Genomic DNA, 20,392 nt, shown 5'->3' with positions numbered 1-20,392 from the left:
GGCTGGCCACTGATTGGACGAAGAGTTGTATTTACACCTGCAGAGTGCTCCCAGTCATCGCCTGTGATAAGCATAGCTTTGGCTAGTTGCTGGGTGCGCACTCACTTGTAACGCTTGCTCGATATTGACCTTGGCTTGTATTTGACTATCCCTGTCTGTTGTGATTAGAGATGGCCCGAACGGTTCCTGGCGAACTTCCGGGGTTTGCGATCGCGGAGAACCGCAAACTTTACCAGAAATTCGATTTGCCCCCATAGTGCACCATTAGGGTCAACTTTGACCCTCTACATCACAGTCAGCAGGCACATTGTAGCCAATTAGGCTACACTCCCTCCTGGGGCCACTCCCCCCCTTATAAAAGGCAGGCAGTGCTGGCCATTTTAGTCACTCGTGTGCCTGCAGTAATTAGAGAAGGGACAGCTGCTGCAGACTCTCACATAGAGAAACATTAGTTAGGCTCTTGTAGGCTTCTTAGCTTGCTCCTTGCTGATTCTTATTGCTAAAATAGCCCCCACAACATCTCTTTTGAGAGTTAATCTTGTTCTTGTGATCTATTTTTGTGTGTGTGTGTGTGTGTGTGTGTCCCACTGACACTTGTGTTGCATAGACTGCCTTGATAATTCATACTGTGTGTGCCACTACCAGGCCCAGCACATTCAGTGACTACCTGTGTGTGTGACAGGTGCACATTGTTGTTCACAGTGCACCCACCTACCTACATGAGTTGAGCGCATGCAGTGTCACTGTGCCTGTCCGCTACCTGTCTGTGTGTGACAGGTGCACATTGTAATACCCATTACTGCATATACCTACCTGTTGTTCACTTCAGTGCACCCACCTACCTACATGAGCACATGCAGTGTCACTGTGCCTGTCCGGTACCTGTCTGTGTGTGACTGACAGGTACACATTGTAATACCTATCACTGCATTTACATACCTGTTGTTCACAGTGCACCCACCTACCTACGTGATTGCACGCAGTGTGATATACCACTCCGTGCATACCTGTTAACTGCACCTTTGTGACTGCACATTGTATTAGTCAAGTCAGTGCATACCTTTCACTTCATCCCCCCCGATATGGACAAAACAGACATAACAGGTAGAGGAAGAGGAAGAGGTAGAGGCAGACCCAGAGGAAGGCCACCCGGCAGGTCTGTTCCAGGTCATGTTGATGTGATTTTGTGAAGCCCTGGCCCAAAGTACAGTGCTCAGAAGAAGGCACGTCCCATCAACTCCCAAGATTGTCAGGACGTGGTTGACTATTTAACACAGAACACCTCATCTTCCACAGCCACCAGTGCTACTACAAGCACCACACCCACTGCATTTGACACTTCGCAGGAGTTTATTGGTGGGGAATTAACTGATTCACAGCCATTATTGTTACAACCAGATGAAGGCGCTAAGCAAGTTACACCACCTTATATGTCTGAGTTAGGCGGCGACACTATGGACGTAAGGTGTGAGGATGAGGATGATGAAGTACCTGCTGTTGGTGCAGGTTTGGAGGTGTCTGAGGCAAGCGAAGCTGGGCAGGCTGATTATGATGATAATGATGATACAGATACCACGTGGGATCCTAAGAGACAAGATGGCCAAGGGGACAGTTTAGAGGGGGAGCCAGAGAGGAGTAGGAGGAGACGAGTTGCTGAAAGAAGCAGGGGGAGCTCGTCGTGGTGGCAGTGTCCGGTGCCAGCCAACATGCCCTTCAATGTCAGCTGCTGATGCCACCATAGTGCCATCACCCCAGGGGGGCTCAGTGGTTTGGACATTTTTTAGTGTGTCTGCCGTAGATCAGAGCAATGCCATCTGTTTTCTCTGCCTCCAAAAATTGAGCCGTGGAAAGGCCAACGCCCACGTAGGGACAACTGCCTTACAAAGGCACCTGCAGAAAAGGCACAAACTGCAATTAGAAGAGCATCTGAGCAAAAGCAGCACACAAAAGCAAAGCCACCCTCCTTCTACTCTTCCTCCTTCAGGTTCTGCATCTTCACCCGCTTTCTCCCTTACACCTTCACAGCCACCCTCCTCCACTCCGCCTCTGCCCTTAAGCAGTTACCGCTTCTCTGCCAACAGCAGCCAGGTGTCCGTGAAGGAAATCTTTGAGCGGAAAAAACCAATTTCTGCCAGTCACCCACCTTGCCCGGCGTCTGACAGCTGGCTTGGCGGAACTGTTAGCTCGCCAGCTGTTACCATACCAGCTGGTGGACTCTGAGGCCTTCCGTAAATTTGTGGCCATTGGGACACCGCAGTGGAAGATACCAAGCAGCAATTATTTCTCTAAAAGGGCGATACCCAAACTGTACCGTTAAGTTGAGAGGAAAGTGGTGTCATCTTTGGCACACAGCGTTGGGTCAAGGGTCCACCTGACCACGGATGCATGGTCTGCCAAGCACGGTCAGGGCAGGTACATAACTTACACAGCCCATTGGGTCAACCTGGTGACCGCTGACAAGCAGGCAGTTCGTGGCTGTGCAGTGGTCCAACTTGTGACACCTCTACGGCTTGCAGGCAGGCCTCCTGCCACCTCCTCTCCTTCTCCTCTTGATACATCCTCTTCACTATCGTCCTCCTCCTCCTTGGCTGAATGGCAGGTCAACTCTACTGTTGCTGCGATCTCCTCTCCAGCTACACAGCCCCATCTCCCCAGGGCCTATGTTACACATATCATGAATTAACTCCACAGTGCGATAGGGGTGGGTAGAGGCTGGGTGTTTATTGAGGGTCAAGCACTCTGGAATGACATGGAGGGCATTCTTTCATTAGGGCAGGGTCAGTGTAACTACATAAAATCATACATAACACATCATATTGATCAGAAATAACATCAATGCAAATACAGTGCAGCATATCACAGATAACAGCAATCTGCATAACATGTGCTCACTATGTCTGCCACATGCAATGTCCTAAAATCACTGAACTGAGTATCAAGGAAGCTGTTCTGAGTCTATACTGTTCTGCCCTCTTTCCCTAGCATATGAGAGATCATAAACTGTCTAACAAGTAAAGTTTAGCAAAACTATCACTAAAACTATTACCTGGAATGACATGGAGGGCATTCTTTCATTAGGGCAGGATCAGTGTAACTACATAAAATCTCCCCACCAACCTAGAATGTACAAGTATGTACAAGTGGTTCTCCCTCACAGTAAGTGCATCAGCTATGCTGGGGAGAACTTGTGTGTCCTCTCTATAGAATCCCAGGGTTTCAAATCCGGATCTTTTATGATTATATACATTTATGACTGGCTTATTACTGACTGGAAAACATTTATTTTGTTTATTTTGGGGGGTGCCTGTTTTACACATACTTTACACTCTCCCCCACAAAAGTTTATGTTGTCCCCAACATAAGCAAATTTGATATTCCAAAATGTATAAACACTTTCTGTTGGAGTCTGACAGTTGTTTGGGATATAAAGGGACTCCGAGCAGTGCAGAAACTATGGAAAGATGCATATCATTTTAAAGCTCTCTTTCTCCTCTTTCCAATGATATATAAACCGCTGTCCTACGCCTTTTAGTTTTCGCTATTTTCGTGATCTAAATCGCAGCCGCGGCAATTTCAATCACGAAAATAGCGAAAACTAAAAGCGGTTTATCATTAGAAAGAGGAGAAAGAGAGCTTTAAAATGATATGCATCTTTCCATAGTTTCTGCACTGCTCAGAGTCCCTTTAAGGGTTTACTGACGGAATTATCCTCTCTCTGTGATAAATTATTCCCATGTTACTTTAATCACAGGTTCTCACCAGGGCTATTGCACGCCATAGTTCCTAATGAGGTCTACTTGCTAACGTAGCAAGCTGTGTCTGCAACCCCCCTTTTGTTTAAATCACAACTTTGTGTGAAAAGAAAACTTTATCAGACTTCAGGATGATGGTGAACTAGGGGACACTCTTTGGGTTTTCTTGTCCCTTTCTTTAATCTTATAACAACACTTTGTCCTTGTACCTGCTATCCTAGCAAGGGCGTAGGGCCCGTGGTCGCAGCGGTCGCCTTGGCGACCGGGCCCGGCTCCTGAGGAGGCGGGGGAGGGGACCGGGGGGCCCATCTCCGTTTGGAGGGCCATGCGCCCGTTCGCGCTGGTAGGAGGGAGCCGCAGCCGCGGGGAGGGCAGCCCGACCTCTTCCTCCCTTCCTCTCCCCGGGCCCCCCCCTCAGATGCAGAGTAAGCGGCTAACGGAAGCGCTATAGGCAGAACTCACCTCCCTGCGTTCCACTCGCCGCTGATCTCCTCTCTGGCTGGCTCTGCATAGATGTTGTTACACACGCAGCTTCCGGCTAAACAGGAAGCTGCGTGTGTAAGCATCTATGCAGAGCCAGCCAGAGAGGAGATCAGCGGCGATTGGAACCAGGGACGGAGGTGAGTTCTGCCTATAGCGCTTCCGTTAGCCGCTTACTCTGCATCTGAGGGGGGGGGGGCGGGGAGAGGAAGGGAGGGAGAGGTCGGGCTGCCCTCCCCGTGGCTGCGGCCCCCCCCTCCATTATGGGGACAGGCAGCTACCTAATCTATCCTGAGGGGCAGCTACCTAATCTATCCTGGGGGGCAGCTACCTAATCTATCCTGGGGGCAGCTACCTAATCTATCCTGGGGGGCACCTACCTAATCTAACCTAATCCTGGGGGGCAGCTACCTAATCTAACCTATACTGGGGGGCACCTACCTAATCTATCCTGGGGGCAGCTACCTAATCTATCCTGGGGGGCACCTACCTAATCTAACCTAATCCTGGGGGGCAGCTACCTAATCTAACCTATACTGGGGGGCACCTACCTAATCTATCCTGGGGGCAGCTACCTAATCTATCCTGGGGGGCACCTACCTAATCTAACCTAATCCTGGGGGGCAGCTACCTAATCTAACCTATACTGGGGGGCACCTACCTAATCTATCCTGGGGGGCAGCTACCTAATCTATTCTGGGGGGCAGCTACCTAATCTAACCTATACTGGGAGGCACCTACCTAATCTATCCTGGGGGCAGCTACCTAATCTATCCTGGGGGGCAGCTACCTAATCTAACCTAATCCTGGGGGGCAGCTACCTAATCTATCCTGGGGGGCAGCTACCTAATCTAACCTAATCCTGGGGGGCAGCTACCTAATCTATCCTGGGGGGCACCTACCTATTCTAACCTAATCCTGGGGGGCAGCTATCTAATCTATCCTGGGAGGCAGCTACCTAATCTATCCTGGGGGGAAGCTACCTAATCTATCCTGGGGGGCAGCTACCTCATCTAACCTATACTGGGGGGCACCTACCTAATCTATCCTGGGGGCAGCTACCTAATCTATCCTGGGGGGCAGCTACCTAATCTAACCTATACTGGGGGGCAGCTACCTAATCTAACCTATACTAGGGGGCACCGACCTAATCTAATTTATACTGGGGGCACCTACCTATCTAACCTATACTGGGGGCACTTACTTATCTAACCTGTATTGGGGGCACCTAGCTAGCCTATACAGGTGGCAACTAAACTGGCTACCTATATTGGAGGCACCTACCTAACTAACCTATACTGGGGGCACCTACCTATCTAACCTACGCTGGGGGCAACTATTCTGGCTACCTATATTAGAGGCACCCACCTAGCTAACCTGTACTGGGGGCACCTATCTATCTAACTTATACCGGCGGCGCCTGCCTATCTCACCTATACCGGGGGCAACTATACTGGCTTACCTATGCCTGACTACCTATACTGGGGGTACCTATAGCTGGCTATAGGGATTTTGATATGTGTGTGCATCCGTCGGGTGTTGTCGGGGGAGGGGGGGCTGTTGTTGCCGGGGGGGGGGGGGGGGGCCCACATCCAGATTCCGCATCGGGGCCCAGAGGTTTGTAGCTACGCCACTGTATCCTAGTATCACTTTCGGCCAACTTTTTCACTTTCTAGTTTCATCATCCATTGGAATACTACTTATACTTCATAAACCATGAAACTTACATCAGTATACATTTACCAAAACATCATAAATAACATTAACTGCATAGGTCCATGAAAGTCCTAAAATTCAAGGCATTAAAACTCAAACTTTCAACATATTATTCTGTGTTTACCAGTCTGCAATCTCCAACAAAGTATTCTGGACTCAAATACTATTCAGGTTAAACAACTGAAATATTACCACAGTCCATAGCATGTGCTGTTGTGGTTCGTGATACAAGTCTTGGTTCACCCAAAGAATCATAGGTTAAAGTCTTTGGGCTCGATTCACAAAGCGGTGCTAACCCAGTTAGAGACTTTAGGCATGATAACCATTGCACCACTCTGGTGAAAAGCCTGTTTAGGTGTGATAAGTTTAGGCATGATAAGTTTAGGTGTGATAAGTTTAGGCATGATAAGTTTAGATACGTTTAGATCGCTTGCAAAGTCCCGCACGCAAAGCAGCGCCATTAAACTTTATACAAAGTGCACCAGTCTTTGCTAGCGTAAAACTTTTGATCAGCTGTGCACTGCGGTGCTAACGTAGTTGGCGCTTAAACTTATCATGCCTAAACTTATCACACCTAAACTTATCATGCCTAAACTTATCACACCTAAACTTATCACACCTAAACTTATCATGCCTAAACTGAGTTTAGGCATGATAAAGGGCTTTTCACCAGCGTGCTAACTGTTAGCACCGCTTTGTGAATCAGGCCCTTTGGCTGTCTTCTGTCTCTGGTGAGCTGTTTTCTGCGTAAAGACTCAATGTCAGCATCATCCTCATTGTCACTATGCTCACTTTCAACATTGTCTTTGGAATTTTCAGATGCTGGAATCTCATCTGCAGTATTTCCTGATAAACTTTCTGGTATTGGAGTTTGTCCTTCATGAAGATCATATCTTGAAGTATCCTCTGTAGGAAGTTCAGTCATATTCAACTCATGAGGATACAATTCTTCTGCTTCTGGATTTAGTTGTGTGCTATCTTCACTTATAAAGTCATCTGATAAAGGAATGAAAGTTAACCAGTGTTCTTGTTCATTGTCTGACAGGGTTGCTCAGCAGGACCCCGAATGCGAAGTTTCCCCGAAAAATGTGGGTGTTTTTTGAGTTTGCAGCATGCGAACCCGAACCCGAATGCTGCAATCCGAGCCGAACCCGAATACGAAGCCTGCCGAATGTGCGCACTAGAATTCGGTCGGATGGAGCTGTGGGTTCGGTTTCGGCTTCGGGATTCGGAGATGACGTGATTGGGCCAATCAGAAGTCCTCCTGCCGAGGACCTGGCAACCCTAGCAACCAATCAGAGGAGGGGAGCCTGGCCCTCCCCTCCTCTATATGAGGCGGCAGCCATGTTGCGGAGCCACGCACTTGTGTGACTGCTGCTGGTACTGAGAGATTCTCCAGTGCTGTGCTGTGTCTGAGCAAGTGCTTTTCACTGCTAAACCTAGCGTTTTGCTTCCTAAACACCTCCTAAACACATTTATTGTTGTCTTATATAGTTAGCTAGTATTTTGATTGTTTTTAGTCAGCTAGTGTATAGTGTATACTGTGCTAGGCTAGTGTTAGTCTGTGTGCAGGCTAGGCCTGCTAGCCTAGGTAGCCTTAGTTAGCCTACTACTAGCTTAGGTAGGTTAAGGATGCTAGTTAGTTGTGTACTTAGTAGTACTAGTTTAGTTAATTATTACTGCTGTAGTCTGTTACTTTATTAGTTTCAGTACTGTGTTAGTTAGTTACTGACTGTGACAGGCCACCACCAGCATCCGTTGTGAGTGACCTGACCTGTGACTGTCTGTCACCTGCCCGAGCCTATTGATTGATTGCATCTAACCGTGTGTGACCGATTGTTGTAATTGTTACCTGTGTGCGTGTGTACTACTACTACTAGTGTCTACTACTATACTACTAGTCTACTAGTACCCGTTCACTTATATTTTTTTCACTTTTACTGTGTGATTTTATTATCATCTGTAGTGTGTGTAATAAATAAGAGTTACACACATACAGGCCACCACCAGCATCCGTTGTGAGTGACCGGTGTCTGTCTGTCGCCTGCCCGAGCTTATTGATTGATTGTGTCTGACCGTGTGTGACCATTTGTAATTGTCACCGACTGTCTGCCGCACGACTTACTTGTAGCGTAGTACGCTAGGTGTTTCTTAGTTACCTGCGTGCGTGTGTACTACTACTAGTGTCTACTACTATACTACTAGTCTACTAGTACCCGTTCACTTATTTTTTTTTCACTTTTACTGTGTGATTTTATTATCATCTGTAGTGTGTGTAATAAATAAGAGTTACAACACATACAGGCCACCACCAGCATCCGTTGTGAGTGACCTGTGACTGTCTGTTGCCTGCCCGAGCCTATTGATTGATTGCGTCTGAGTCTGACCGTGTGTGACCGTTTGTAATTGTCACTGACTGTCTGCCGCATGACTTACTTGTAGTGTAGTACGCTAGGTGTTACTTAGTTACCTGTGTGCGTGTGTACTAGTACTAGTGTCTACTACTATACTACAAGTCTACTAGTACCCTAGTAGACTACTACTAGCATCCCAGCACTGCACCGCTCTGCCATGGTGAACGTGGGCCGCGCGCTGGATCATGCTGTCAGTGCGCGGATTCACATAACCATGGATTCCTGGAGCAGCCGGTTTGGGACAGAGCGCCATCTGTCCTTTACGGCCCACTGGGTCAGCCTGGTGGAAAGCCCGAGCGAGGAAGCAGCAGGTCCATCCTCGGGCACAGCAGCACCAGTCGCCCACTATGTGGTGCCACCGCGCGGGGTCAGGGGAGAAGCAGCAGCTCCCACCGCCAAGCGATCCCGTCTCTCCAGCAGCTTGAAGGCCTGCCACTGCCAAGCGCTGCTGGAGATGAAAAGCCTGGGGAAGAACTCCTTGACGGCATCCAACGTGCTCCAGTACCTCAGGGAGCAGGAGAGGACGTTGCTGACCCCCAGAGGCCTCACTGTAGGATTGGTGGTGTCCGACAATGCCGCCAACCTGCTGTCTGCCAACAGCAGTGGAGACTTGCTCCACGTCCGTTGCTTGGCCCACGTCCTGAACCTGGTGGTGCAAAAGTTCATGCGCACCTACCTGGGGATGGAGGAGCTGTTAGAAGCGGCGCGGAAAATTGTGCGCACTTTCCGCCGCTCAGCAGCTGCTGCAGCAAAACTGGCAGACATCCAGCAGCAGGAGGGCCTTCCACGACACCGCCTCATCATAGATGTGCTAACTCGCTGGAACTCAACCCTGGCGATGTTGGAGCGGCTGGTTGAGCAGAGTAGGGCTGTCAACCGGTACATCTATGATGCCACTGTTGCCGGCACCGGCAGCAGAAGCAGCACCACACTCCAGCTCCTCACCAACGTGCAATGGGGGCAGATGCAGCAGGTCTGCTTGGTGTTGGCTCCCTTCCTGCAGGGAACCAACCTGGTGAGTGAACAACGGGCATCTCTCTGCCAGTGGGTGCCCTTTGTTTGTCTGCTGGACAGGGCACTTGGCGATTTGGTGGATTTGGGAGAGGAGGCCCTGAAGCAGCTAGAACAGAAGCCGCCTGCGCAGTCCACTGCTCCGCAGGTATTTGAGTCCCTGGAGGAGGAGGAGTTGGAGGTGCTGGACGTTGCTGCTGAGGGGGAACATCGGAGCGCAGCAGCAGTGGTGCGAGGGTGGAGAGAGGAGGAAGAGTCTCAGGGGCAAGAGGAGGAGGAGGAGGACGCTGACCCTGATGTCTCTGTTAGACAGTCCACCCTGTTCCCCATGGCAGCGCACATGCTGCGCTGCCTGCACACAGACCCCAGGGTCAAGCGGATGCAAGCGAGGGAGGACGCATGCATCAGCATGATCCTGGACCCACGGCTGAGGGGGAGGTGGGATCAGTTTCTGCCTGCCAGAGAGCGTGAGCAGCGAGCAAGGGAGTTGCAGGAGATCCTTGTTCGGCGACTGGAGGAAGACTTCCCCCCGCCTTCCACTCCCTCTGTCCCTGTCCAGCAGCCAGCAGCAGAGCAGCAGGTGCCTGCGGCCAGCAGCAGCGTCAGGCGCCCAGGAGACCTGCTGTCATTGACGCAGGCGTTCTACATGAAGGTACAGCAGCCGAGAGAGGAGGTGCGGGCAGCAGCCACCTTCGGTGAGAGTCACAGCCAGCGCATGATCCGGATGGTGGCCGACTACATGGGGTCCTTCAGTGGGCTTGACACCGGCAGCGAAGAGCCTGTGGACCCCATGGAGTACTGAGTGGAGCGCTTGCACATCTGGAGGGAGCTTGCGCAGTACGCCCTGGAGGTATTGTCTTGCCCCCCTTCCAGCGTGCTGTCTGAGAGGTGCTTCGGTGCGGCCGGTGGCGTGGTAACCGAGAAGCGCTCTCGTCTGTCCACAGAGGGCGTGGACAGACTGACATTTTTGAAGAATAACCAGGCCTGGATAGAAGGCACGTTCCTGGCACCTGTTGTTGGCGAAAGGACAACATGAGGTGCCTGCCTGGGAATTACAATACATTGCCTGCTGCCTGCCATACGTGATGACTCCTCCTCCTCCTGCTGGCCTGCTGCATTGATTTTCCTATGAATTTATTTATGTATTTATTGTATTTCTACCTGACTCCTCCTGCTGCTGCTGCTGGCCTGCTGCATTGATTTACCTATGAATTTATTTATGTATTTATTGTATTTCTACCTGACTCCTCCTGCTGCTGCTGCTGGCCTGTTGCATTGATTTTCCTATGAATTTATTTATGTATTTATTGTATTTCTACCTGACTCCTCCTCCTGCTGCTGCTGGCCTGCTGCATTGATTTACCTATAAATTTATTTATGTATTTATTGTATTTCTACCTGACTTCTCCTGCTGCTGCTGCTGGCCTGCTGCATTGATTTACCTATGAATTTATTTATGTATTTATTGTATTTATAAAGCAGCAACATATTACACCGCGCTCATTTTGATCCTGCTGCTGTCAGTGGTCCTAACGCCAGGGTCCACACTATGCATTGCCTTCTGCCAGTCCCACACGTCACTCCTCCTCCTACTGCTGCTGTTGTATTTATCCTGCTGCTGTCAGTGGTCCCACCGCCAGGGTCCACACTATGCATTGCCTGCTGTCAGTGCCACACGTCACTCCACCTCCTCCTGCTGCTGCTGTTGTATTTATCCTGCTGCTGTCAGTGGTCCCACTGCCAGGGTCCACACTATGCATTGCTGACTTCGCCCTTTGGAGTTCAGTGTGAGTGTGGCTGTGGAGGAGAGAGGACCTCTCCAACTGAGCTCCTGTGTTTCAGCAGCTGGAGTATCTAAGATTTCCATCCAAGGACTGGGTCCCTGTCAAGGTGGTGAGTGGGAGAAGGGAAGCAGGACTTTCATTGTGTGGGTTTAGGCTCCCCTGGGCTGGACGGCTCTGGGGGGCCTGGATCAGGAAGAGCATCCCTGTCCTCCATAATGGAGGCTCATAATACTGGGGGCAGTGGACTTTCAGTGGAAAGGACTGTAAATGATGTGGTCGCATGGCAGTTGGAGGTCAAAAAGACCCAGGAAAATCTTAAAAATCTGCAATTTGACTTAAAGAAAAGAGTGAATAAGTATGGCCAGTCTTGGAAACCAGGATTTCTGAAATCAAATCCGCAGTTGGCAAGACTTCAAAGTCAGATAAGTGAGCAAAGTGAGGCTCTGAAGAAGTTGGAAGCAAGTGGTGGCATGTTTTCGGAGGGTTTGAGGAATCAACAGAGGTTTTCTCAGATGAGTGGAGAAGGGTCTTGGAGTGCAGAAAGAGGAAATATGGAGAATAGTCTGGCACAGAATATCAGAAACATAGAATCTCCTAATGGACTTTCAGCAAGCCAGAGTGGAGTGGAAGTGAATACTATTGGGATTAAGCCTATGGCATCTGGAATAAACTTTAGCCAAATTCCAGAAATGCAGAGTATGCAGCAATCAATTAGTGGTTATTTTCCCTTTCAGTATGGTCCAAGTATGCACTTCCCGGGACAATTTCAGAATTTTTCTGGAAATCAACTAAATGCATATCATAATATGAATATGTTGTCAAATAGTGGTAATTTTCAAGGTTTGCAAAGTTTTCCCCTTTCCCAGACCTCTCCTCTTTTCCCCTTTGTTACCCAAAGCTTAAATCCTAATGTGCATTCACCTAATGTGGCTAATCCCTTTCCCAGGTTTGTCCCCACTGTCTGTGTCAACCCTGTGAGTCCTCAGAGTTTCGTGCAGCCAGTAGTTGAAAGGGTTAATGAAATGGTAAAAAATAATGATAGGGAAGAAAAGAGCAATAGTAATGTTTCGCCTATAGGGGGTACTGGTAAGCATAGAGATGCGAAGGTTTCATTGCAGGAACAGACCTCTGCAGACCTGTTTTCCTTCAGGATGACACCAGGAGCGGCGGCGAGTGTGACTGGGCAAAGCTCTGCATCAGCGGTACATAGTATGCAGAGTGTGCCCATTTCCAAGATGGCGCCGGGTACCTTCTTCGGCGTGGGGGCGGATACCGGAAGTGCTGGAAACGTCACTTCCTTTCCAGCGGAGGTAAAGAAAGGGGAAATAGCGGCGACTTTTCCTAAAGAAAACAAAGGGGAGAGTGCGAGCGGTGCGGCGGTTTCGGCGGAGGGAGGTGCAGAGAAGCAAATTGTATCAAAGGACGTGGATACAAAAACAGTGAGTGTGGTCTCGGGAAACATGTCTGTAGAGGTCCCAGCAGCAAGTAACGCTACAAATGGCAGGATTGACCAGGTAAACAAGGTTTTGAGTATGCAAGGGCGGAAAAAAAGGGGAAATAGGAGTGAAGAGGATAATGGTGGAGCAGAAGGGAAAAGGAGGTTGGTGGGGAGGCTGGAGGAAAGCAGGAATAAGGATGGAAATGGGCAAATGAATATGGAGGGAGGAGGGAAAGTTGCTCATAAAGGTAATTTGGAGCAGGAAACAGCAAGGCAAAGTGGTGCTTTGTCTTATGCACAAATGGTTAAGCAAAAGAGTACTAATGCTAAAGCTCCAGGGGTGCAGGATGAAGCTGGTCAATGCTCCAGAAATAGGAGAAATTTGGTCAGAGTATGTTATGGTAATGAAGAAGGGATTACATACACAAGGAAAACGTTTATTCAGTTGTTGATGAAGATAGGGTTCAGGGCGGTGGATTTTTATGCCATCTTAACTCCCGAAACCCCCCCTTCTTATTTCGATGTCAGCTTTTTGTCCCCGACGGGTCTGGACACTTTCTGGGAGAAATATGAAAGTACATGGAAAAATAGTGAAGAGTGGAAAGGTTTGTTCCCCCAGACTGTGTCCGGACGGTCGTTGGACAAAAAGGTGACAATCGTGGTCCCGAATGAGTCCATCCCTGTGCATGACCTTATGGTATGGATTAAAAATTATGGGGTGCCTTTAAATGCTCCAAAGAAGGTGATGGACGAGTTCGGGATCTGGGGGGGTGGTTGGGAATTGATGGTAAGATTGAATAAGGTGGGAAATGTGGTCAAGCACATTCCCACATCAGTTTTTATAGGCAGAGATCGGTTGACGGTTTTTTACCAGGGGCAGCCTCGTGTTTGTCACAAGTGCAACTCGAGAAGTCACTATAGTATTTCCTGTCCAGAACAGAAATGTTCTCGGTGCCATGAGTTAGGGCACTTGGCAAAAGACTGTAAGTTAATTAGGTGTAGCATTTGTCTCAAATTGGGGCATCCATATTCCCAGTGTCCTGAGTCATGGTCCAATATGGATGAGGAAATACATAGAGAGATGGAAAAAATCGTAGTGGAAGAAGGTATAGAGGCTGCTTCTGGTAAAGAACCGTCACAGTCAGAATCCACCGTCCTGGGGCCCCAGTTGGTTGTTCCTAAGTTTTTATCAGTCTTGAAAGCACTGCCCCCGCCATCTCCTCCTCCATCCTTGATGGTTATGGATAAGAAGCAGGATAAAGGATTGGAAGGGGTTGTTGTCTCTAAGAAAACAGACTCCGAAGGGGAGAAAAATATCCTTTCAGTTCCTATGGAAGACATTTCTTCTAAGGAGAAGGAAATGTCCAGAGGAGCAAAGGAAAAGGAAAATAGGGGGGAGGAAGCTTTAATGGAAAAACAGGAGGAAGAAAATAAAAACTCAGATACCAAGAAAGATCTAGAAGGCACAAAAGAGGGGGAGGGAGGGTTCATAGAAGTTAAAAAGAGAAATAGACCAGGTAAGGAAACAAAGGTTAAAAAGGTGGTGGAACCTAAACCATTGAAAGATGTGAAGTCTGCAAAAATGAGGAGGCAGGAAAGGAGGAAGGAGTTGGCGGAGAAAAAGGCAGCAGAAAAATTGGAGAAATGGGGAAGGAAAGAAAATTCTACATTACAGAACAAATATGACGTGTTGAGTGATGCATCAGAGAATGTAAATAGTGATGTGGAAAATGATCTTTCTGATGATGATAAAGAGAATCCTGTGGATATGGATGTATCTTCCTCAAGGGAGGAGGAAAGTGCAGTTTAGGAAAAGTTTAGGCAATCTCCCTTTTTATTTATCCTGATGGAGGTTCCCCCCCTTTGAAACTAGCAACCATTAATGTTGCTAGTATGAGATCTGTAAGTGCTCGTAAGGAAGCCATATTTTTTCTCGGTCAGTTTGATGCCGACATTTTATTTTTGCAAGAGACCAGGCTTCAAACATTGTCTGACATCCGTGAGGTCAAGAGGGATTGGCACTTTGGTCCCTCTTATTGGTCTCTTGCGGCTGAGCCTTATACTGGGGTGGCGGTCCTTTTTAAGACCGATATGGTAACTTTCCGGCGGGTAAGTGAAATTGAGATGGGGCGATGTTTGGTCATGGACGTCACTGTGAGGGGGCAGGACTTGAGGCTAATTAATATCTATGGTCCTCAGTCTGAGAGGGAGAGGAAGCGCCTCTTCACAGAGATCAAGCCATTCTTGTTTACAGCCCAGGAAGTAGTCTTTGGTGGTGACTTCAATACCATAGTTAGGCTCAAGGACAGGAGAGGTGCCAAGACTCGCCTGGGCTATGACAGTAATTTTTTGAATAATATGGTTAGGGATGCTGGTCTGGTGGATATGCATGTAAAGCACACCCCAGATGACACGGGGTTCACTTATTTCTGTGGAGAACGGAAGAGTAGGATAGATAGGTTTTTTGTTAAGGAGAGCTCTGCTACCTCATCCCCTGAGGTGCGGGTGGTAGAGTTCTCCGATCACTGTATTCTGTCTATGGTGTTGAATGTTTCAGATGTTCCTCCTAAGGGAAGGGGTATCTGGAGATTAAATTCGTTGCTATTGAGAGAAGAGAGTGTAAGACAATCTTTCAGGGATTTTTTTCAGGCACAGGTTACTTTGCTGGACTGTTGTGACAATAGGTCAGAGTGGTGGGAGATGGTTAAAAAGCGGGCAGCAGGTCTTTTCAAGAACCTAGCAAAAAGAAGAGCTTTTGGTAAATATGTTGCCTACCAACGCCTGAGGCGGAAACTTGAAATTGCTGTCTTGGGGGATGGTGATCCTGTAGAGATCAAAAGGATCAAGGACTTGTTGCACAAGAGTCTGTATGATCGGCATGCTTCTTTGCTTTTGGAGAGGGATTATGGTAAAAACCACTCACCAGACCCTTACCAGAATTGTAAACAGAGTATAGCAGTTAAGATCATTTATGGTCTCAAGGATAGTACGGGATCTCTGGTGAAGTCCAGAACAGGGATCCTGGAAATTGTGAGATCTTTTTATGCTGAACTATTGGGTAACAAGGACCTTGATGAGACAGTGATGGAATCTTTCTTGTGTGATATTCCAGGACTGGGAAATTTAGATGTTCCTCTTGCGTTTTTGACGGAAAGAATTTCTGCTCAGGAAGTGGTGAAAGCCATAGATCAGTTGGCGATCAAAAAAACTCCAGGACCAGATGGCTTGACGGCCGAATTTTATAAGGTTTTCAAGGACATTCTGGCTCCTGAATTGGCAGAGGTCTACAATCGCAGTCTTGCAGAGGATGAGCTTCCTCCCTCTATGAGAGAATCGGCAGTTATTCTTTTATCAAAGGGTAAGGATTCTTCAAGGATTGAGAACTGGCGGCCCATCAGCCTTCTCAATGTTGATCGAAAGATTCTGGCTAAAATAATTTTTTGGCGTTTAAGTCAGGTGGCAAATGAGGTGCTTTCTCACCAGCAGCATTGTTCTGTCCGGGGTAGAAGTACTTTTTCAGCCGTATTAACGGTCCGGGAGATTCTGGAGAGATGCAGGGCTGCTGGTTGGGGAAAATACTTACTGACGTTGGATCAAGCAAAAGCCTTTGATCGTGTCAATCATGAGTATCTGTGGAAGCTCCTTAGCAAGTATGGTCTGCCGGGGAGGTTTATTGATTGGCTGAAAATTTTATATAGAGGTGCTGAAAGTTTCCCGCTTGTCAATGGTTGGGTTGGGCAGACCTTTGAGGTTAGATCAGGGGTGCGCCAGGGGTGTCCTTTGAGTCCCTTGCTATATGCCTTTGCCATTGATCCTTTCATAAGAAGGATTGAGGGTGGAGCGTTGTGTGGGGTGCCGTCGGGCATAATTGGCGTACCTCCTCTCAAGGTTGTAGCTTATGCTGATGATGTGACTGTGGTGGTCTCTGGGCAGGAGGAGGCGGAAGGTGTTTGTGCAGAGATTGCCCGTTACTCATTAGCATCAGGCTCCAAGATCAATCAGGACAAATGTGAAGCTTTCTGGATGGGTAAGGAAAATGAGAACTTCCTGCTTCCGGTCTCTTTTCCGGCACCAAAAGAAAAGATTAAAATACTTGGCATAGAATTTGGCCTGGGTGATTATGGTCACCGAAATTGGGAAAGCAGACTGAAAAATGCCGAGGCTAAGGTGATCCGCTGGAAAGGTTGGCGATTGACTTTCAGAGAAAGGATTGACATAATCAAAACTTATTTGATTCCAATTATGTTATATGTCAGTTTTGTCTGTATTTTGCCAGTATCTCTTCACACAAGGATCTACAGCTTGTTTTTCCAAATGCTTTGGGGAAATAAGATGAACCACGTAAAGAGGAATATCACTTATCGACCGAGGCAGAAGGGTGGCTTAGGAATGGTCAACCCGGTGGTTTTCTTTTCCTTGTTATTTATTAAAAACAACTTTGGTAGAATGTATGCAGAGGAACTGCCTGGATGGATGGGTATTTTCCAGTCCTGGTTTAAGCCTTTTCTCAGGCAATGGGAAAGTGGTGGTTTGGTGAAAAGACTGAGAGCCAATGCTGATTATCTTCCGGCCTATGTTGCACCGTGTCTGAGAGCTATTCGGCAATGGGAACTGACGAAGGAGGATATTATTTCGATCCCTAGGAAAATCCTGGTGGAGAGAGTGGTTGAGACCTTTTTTCAGGACTCATTGGCCCTGAGAGATTGCCCAAGCCCAATTATGGAGGAGGGTTTGCGCTTGCTATGTTCTCCTAGGATACCTAACAAATTCAGGGATTTGGCTTGGCTCTCTTTTCATGGCAGACTCTTTGCTAGGGGAAATTTGAAGTTCATAGGAGATCGGGATCATGGTTGTCCTCATGAGGAATGTGGTGGTGTGGAGGAGACCATGGACCATTTCCTTTTGAACTGTTCCTTTAAGAAAGAGGTGTATAAACAGGTGGGTAGGGCTTTAGGTATTCCTTTTCTTGAGCGGCTTAGTTATGCGGAGTGGACATATGGGGCATTCAATAACCGGGGGTCATTTAATTTGGACACATTATTTTTAGTTAGTTTAGTGATTCGGTATTACACTTGGCATGCACGGTGTCAAATTACGGTACATCAAAAAGTCCTCCCTGTCCAGGTGGTGGTGCATGGCATTATTGGTGAGGTTGGGAAAATTTGGGGTCTTGAGGAGAAGAGGTTGAGTCGGGAGGAATGGCGTCTGTTTTGGCAGAACTTCAGACCTCCTTGATTTGGCCAAATCTCCTTAGTGGTGAGCTTTCTATCTCTCTTTCACGTAGATAGATGACTCAAATTTAAGAATGGCTTGCAAACATAGGAGGAGTGAGATTGCTTAATCTTTCTTATTGAAATATGTAAAAAGTGTAAATATTATACAGTGTATATAGTGTGGTACGTTGAAGTTAATTAATTAAGATTCAATTTATTGGGTTCTTGAGTTTTTCTTCCTTTCAGGAATGGACTTGATATGGACTGAATATTAAGTTAATTTGGGGCCAGAGGCCTAGTGTTTGTTATTGTATTTATTTTGGTTATTTTCATATTTTTGTATAAAATAAGTAGTGGTATTCTTAATAAAAGAATCACTATGCATTGCCTTCTGCCAGTGCCACACGTCACTCTTCCTCCTACTGCTGCTGTTGTATTTATCCTGCTGCTGTCAGTGGTCCCACCGCCAGGGTCAACACAATACATTGCCTGCTGCAAGTGCCACACGTCACTCCTCCTCCTACTGCTGCTGTTGTATTTATCCTGCTGCTGTCAGTGGTCCCACCGCCAGTGTCCACACTATGCATTGCCTTCTGCCAGTGCCACACATCACTCCTCCTCCTACTGCTGCTGTTGTATTTATCCTGCTGCTGTCAGTGGTCCCACCGCCAGGGTCCACACTATGCATTGCCTGCTGTCAGTGCCACACGTCACTCCACCTCCTCCTGCTGCTGCTGTTGAATTTATCCTGCTGCTGTCAGTGGTCCCACCGCCAGGGTCCACACTATGCATTGCCTTCTGCCAGTGCCACACATCACTCCTCCTCCTACTGCTGCTGTTGTATTTATCCTGCTGCTGTCAGTGGTCCCACCGCCAGGGTCCACACTATGCATTGCCTGCTGTCAGTGCCACACGTCACTCCACCTCCTCCTGCTGCTGCTGTTGAATTTATCCTGCTGCTGTCAGTGGTCCCACCGCCAGGGTCCACACTATGCATTGCCTGCTGCCAGTGCCACACGTCACTCCTCCTCCTCCGGCTGCTGCTGTTTTATTTATCCTGCTGCTGTCAGTGGTCCCACCGCCAGGGTCCACACTATGCATTGCCTGCTGCCAGTGCCACACGTCACTCCTCCTTCTCCTGCTGCTGTTGTATTTATCCTCTTGCTGTCAGTGGTCCCACCGCCAGGGTCCACACTATGCATTGCCTGCTGTCAGTGCCACACGTCACTCCACCTCCCCTGGCTGCTGCTTTTGTATTTATCCTGCTGCTGTCAGTGGTCCCACCGCCAGGGTCCACACTATGCATTGCCTGCTGCCAGTGCCACACGTCACTCCTCCTTCTCCTGCTGCTGTTGTATTTATCCTCTTGCTGTCAGTGGTCCCACCGCCAGGGTCCACACTATGCATTGCCTTCTGCCAGTGCCACACGTCACTCTTCCTCCTACTGCTGCTGTTGTATTTATCCTGCTGCTGTCAGTGGTCCCACCGCCAGGGTCAACACAATACATTGCCTGCTGCAAGTGCCACACGTCACTCCTCCTCCTACTGCTGCTGTAGTATTTATCCTGCTGCTGTCAGTGGTCCCACTGCAAAGTGTCCACACTATGCATTGCCTTCTGCCAGTGCCACACATCACTCCTCCTCCTACTGCTGCTGTTGTATTTATCCTGCTACTGTCAGTGGTCCCACCGCCAGGGTCCACACTATGCATTGCCTGCTGTCAGTGCCACACGTCACTCCACCTCCTCCTGCTGCTGCTGTTGTATTTATCCTGCTGCTGTCAGTGGTCCCACCGCCAGGGTCCACACTATGCATTGCCTTCTGCCAGTGCCACACGTCACTCCTCCTCCTACTGCTGCTGTTGTATTTATCCTGCTGCTGTCAGTGGTCCCACCGCCAGGGTCCACACTATGCATTGCCTGCTGCCAGTGCCACACACACGTCACTCCTCCTCCTCCTCCTGCTGCTGCTGTTGTATTTATCCTCCTGCTGTCAGTGGTCCCATCGCCAGGGTCAACACAATACATTGCCTGCTGTCAGTGCCACACGTCACTCCTCCTCCTACTGCTGCTGTTGTATTTATCCTGCTGCTGTCAGTGCTCCCACCGCCAGGGTCCACACTATGCATTGCCTGCTGCCAGTGCCACACACACGTCACTCCTCCTCCTCCTCCTGCTGCTGCTGTTGTATTTATCCTCCTGCTGTCAGTGGTCCCACCGCCAGGGTCCACACAATGCATTGCCTGCTGTCAGTGCCACACGTCACGTTTTTAGTTTTGTTTTTTTAAGTACACCTATTTCAATGTGAATTCCCTTTAAAATAACACACACAAAAAACCCGAATTCGCGAACACGAATTTTCACCAAATTTTGAGGCATAACCCCGAACCGAATATGAAGTTGAACCGAATTTCATGGTCGAAGGCGAAATTCGAATTCGAATGTCATGCGGACCCGAATTCGAATGTACCCGAACCGAATTTTGGTACACCTGAGCATGCCTGTTGTCTGATTCATTTTCTGACTCCGCATCTGAGTTTTGCTCAGACCGATGTCTGTTCCTTTGGTTCTTGTCTGATTTTTTT

The sequence above is a fragment of the Hyperolius riggenbachi genome, chromosome 3 (assembly GCF_040937935.1).
Source record: "Hyperolius riggenbachi isolate aHypRig1 chromosome 3, aHypRig1.pri, whole genome shotgun sequence".
NCBI lineage: Eukaryota > Metazoa > Chordata > Amphibia > Anura > Hyperoliidae > Hyperolius > Hyperolius riggenbachi.
Note: the sequence above shows the minus strand (reverse complement) of the source record.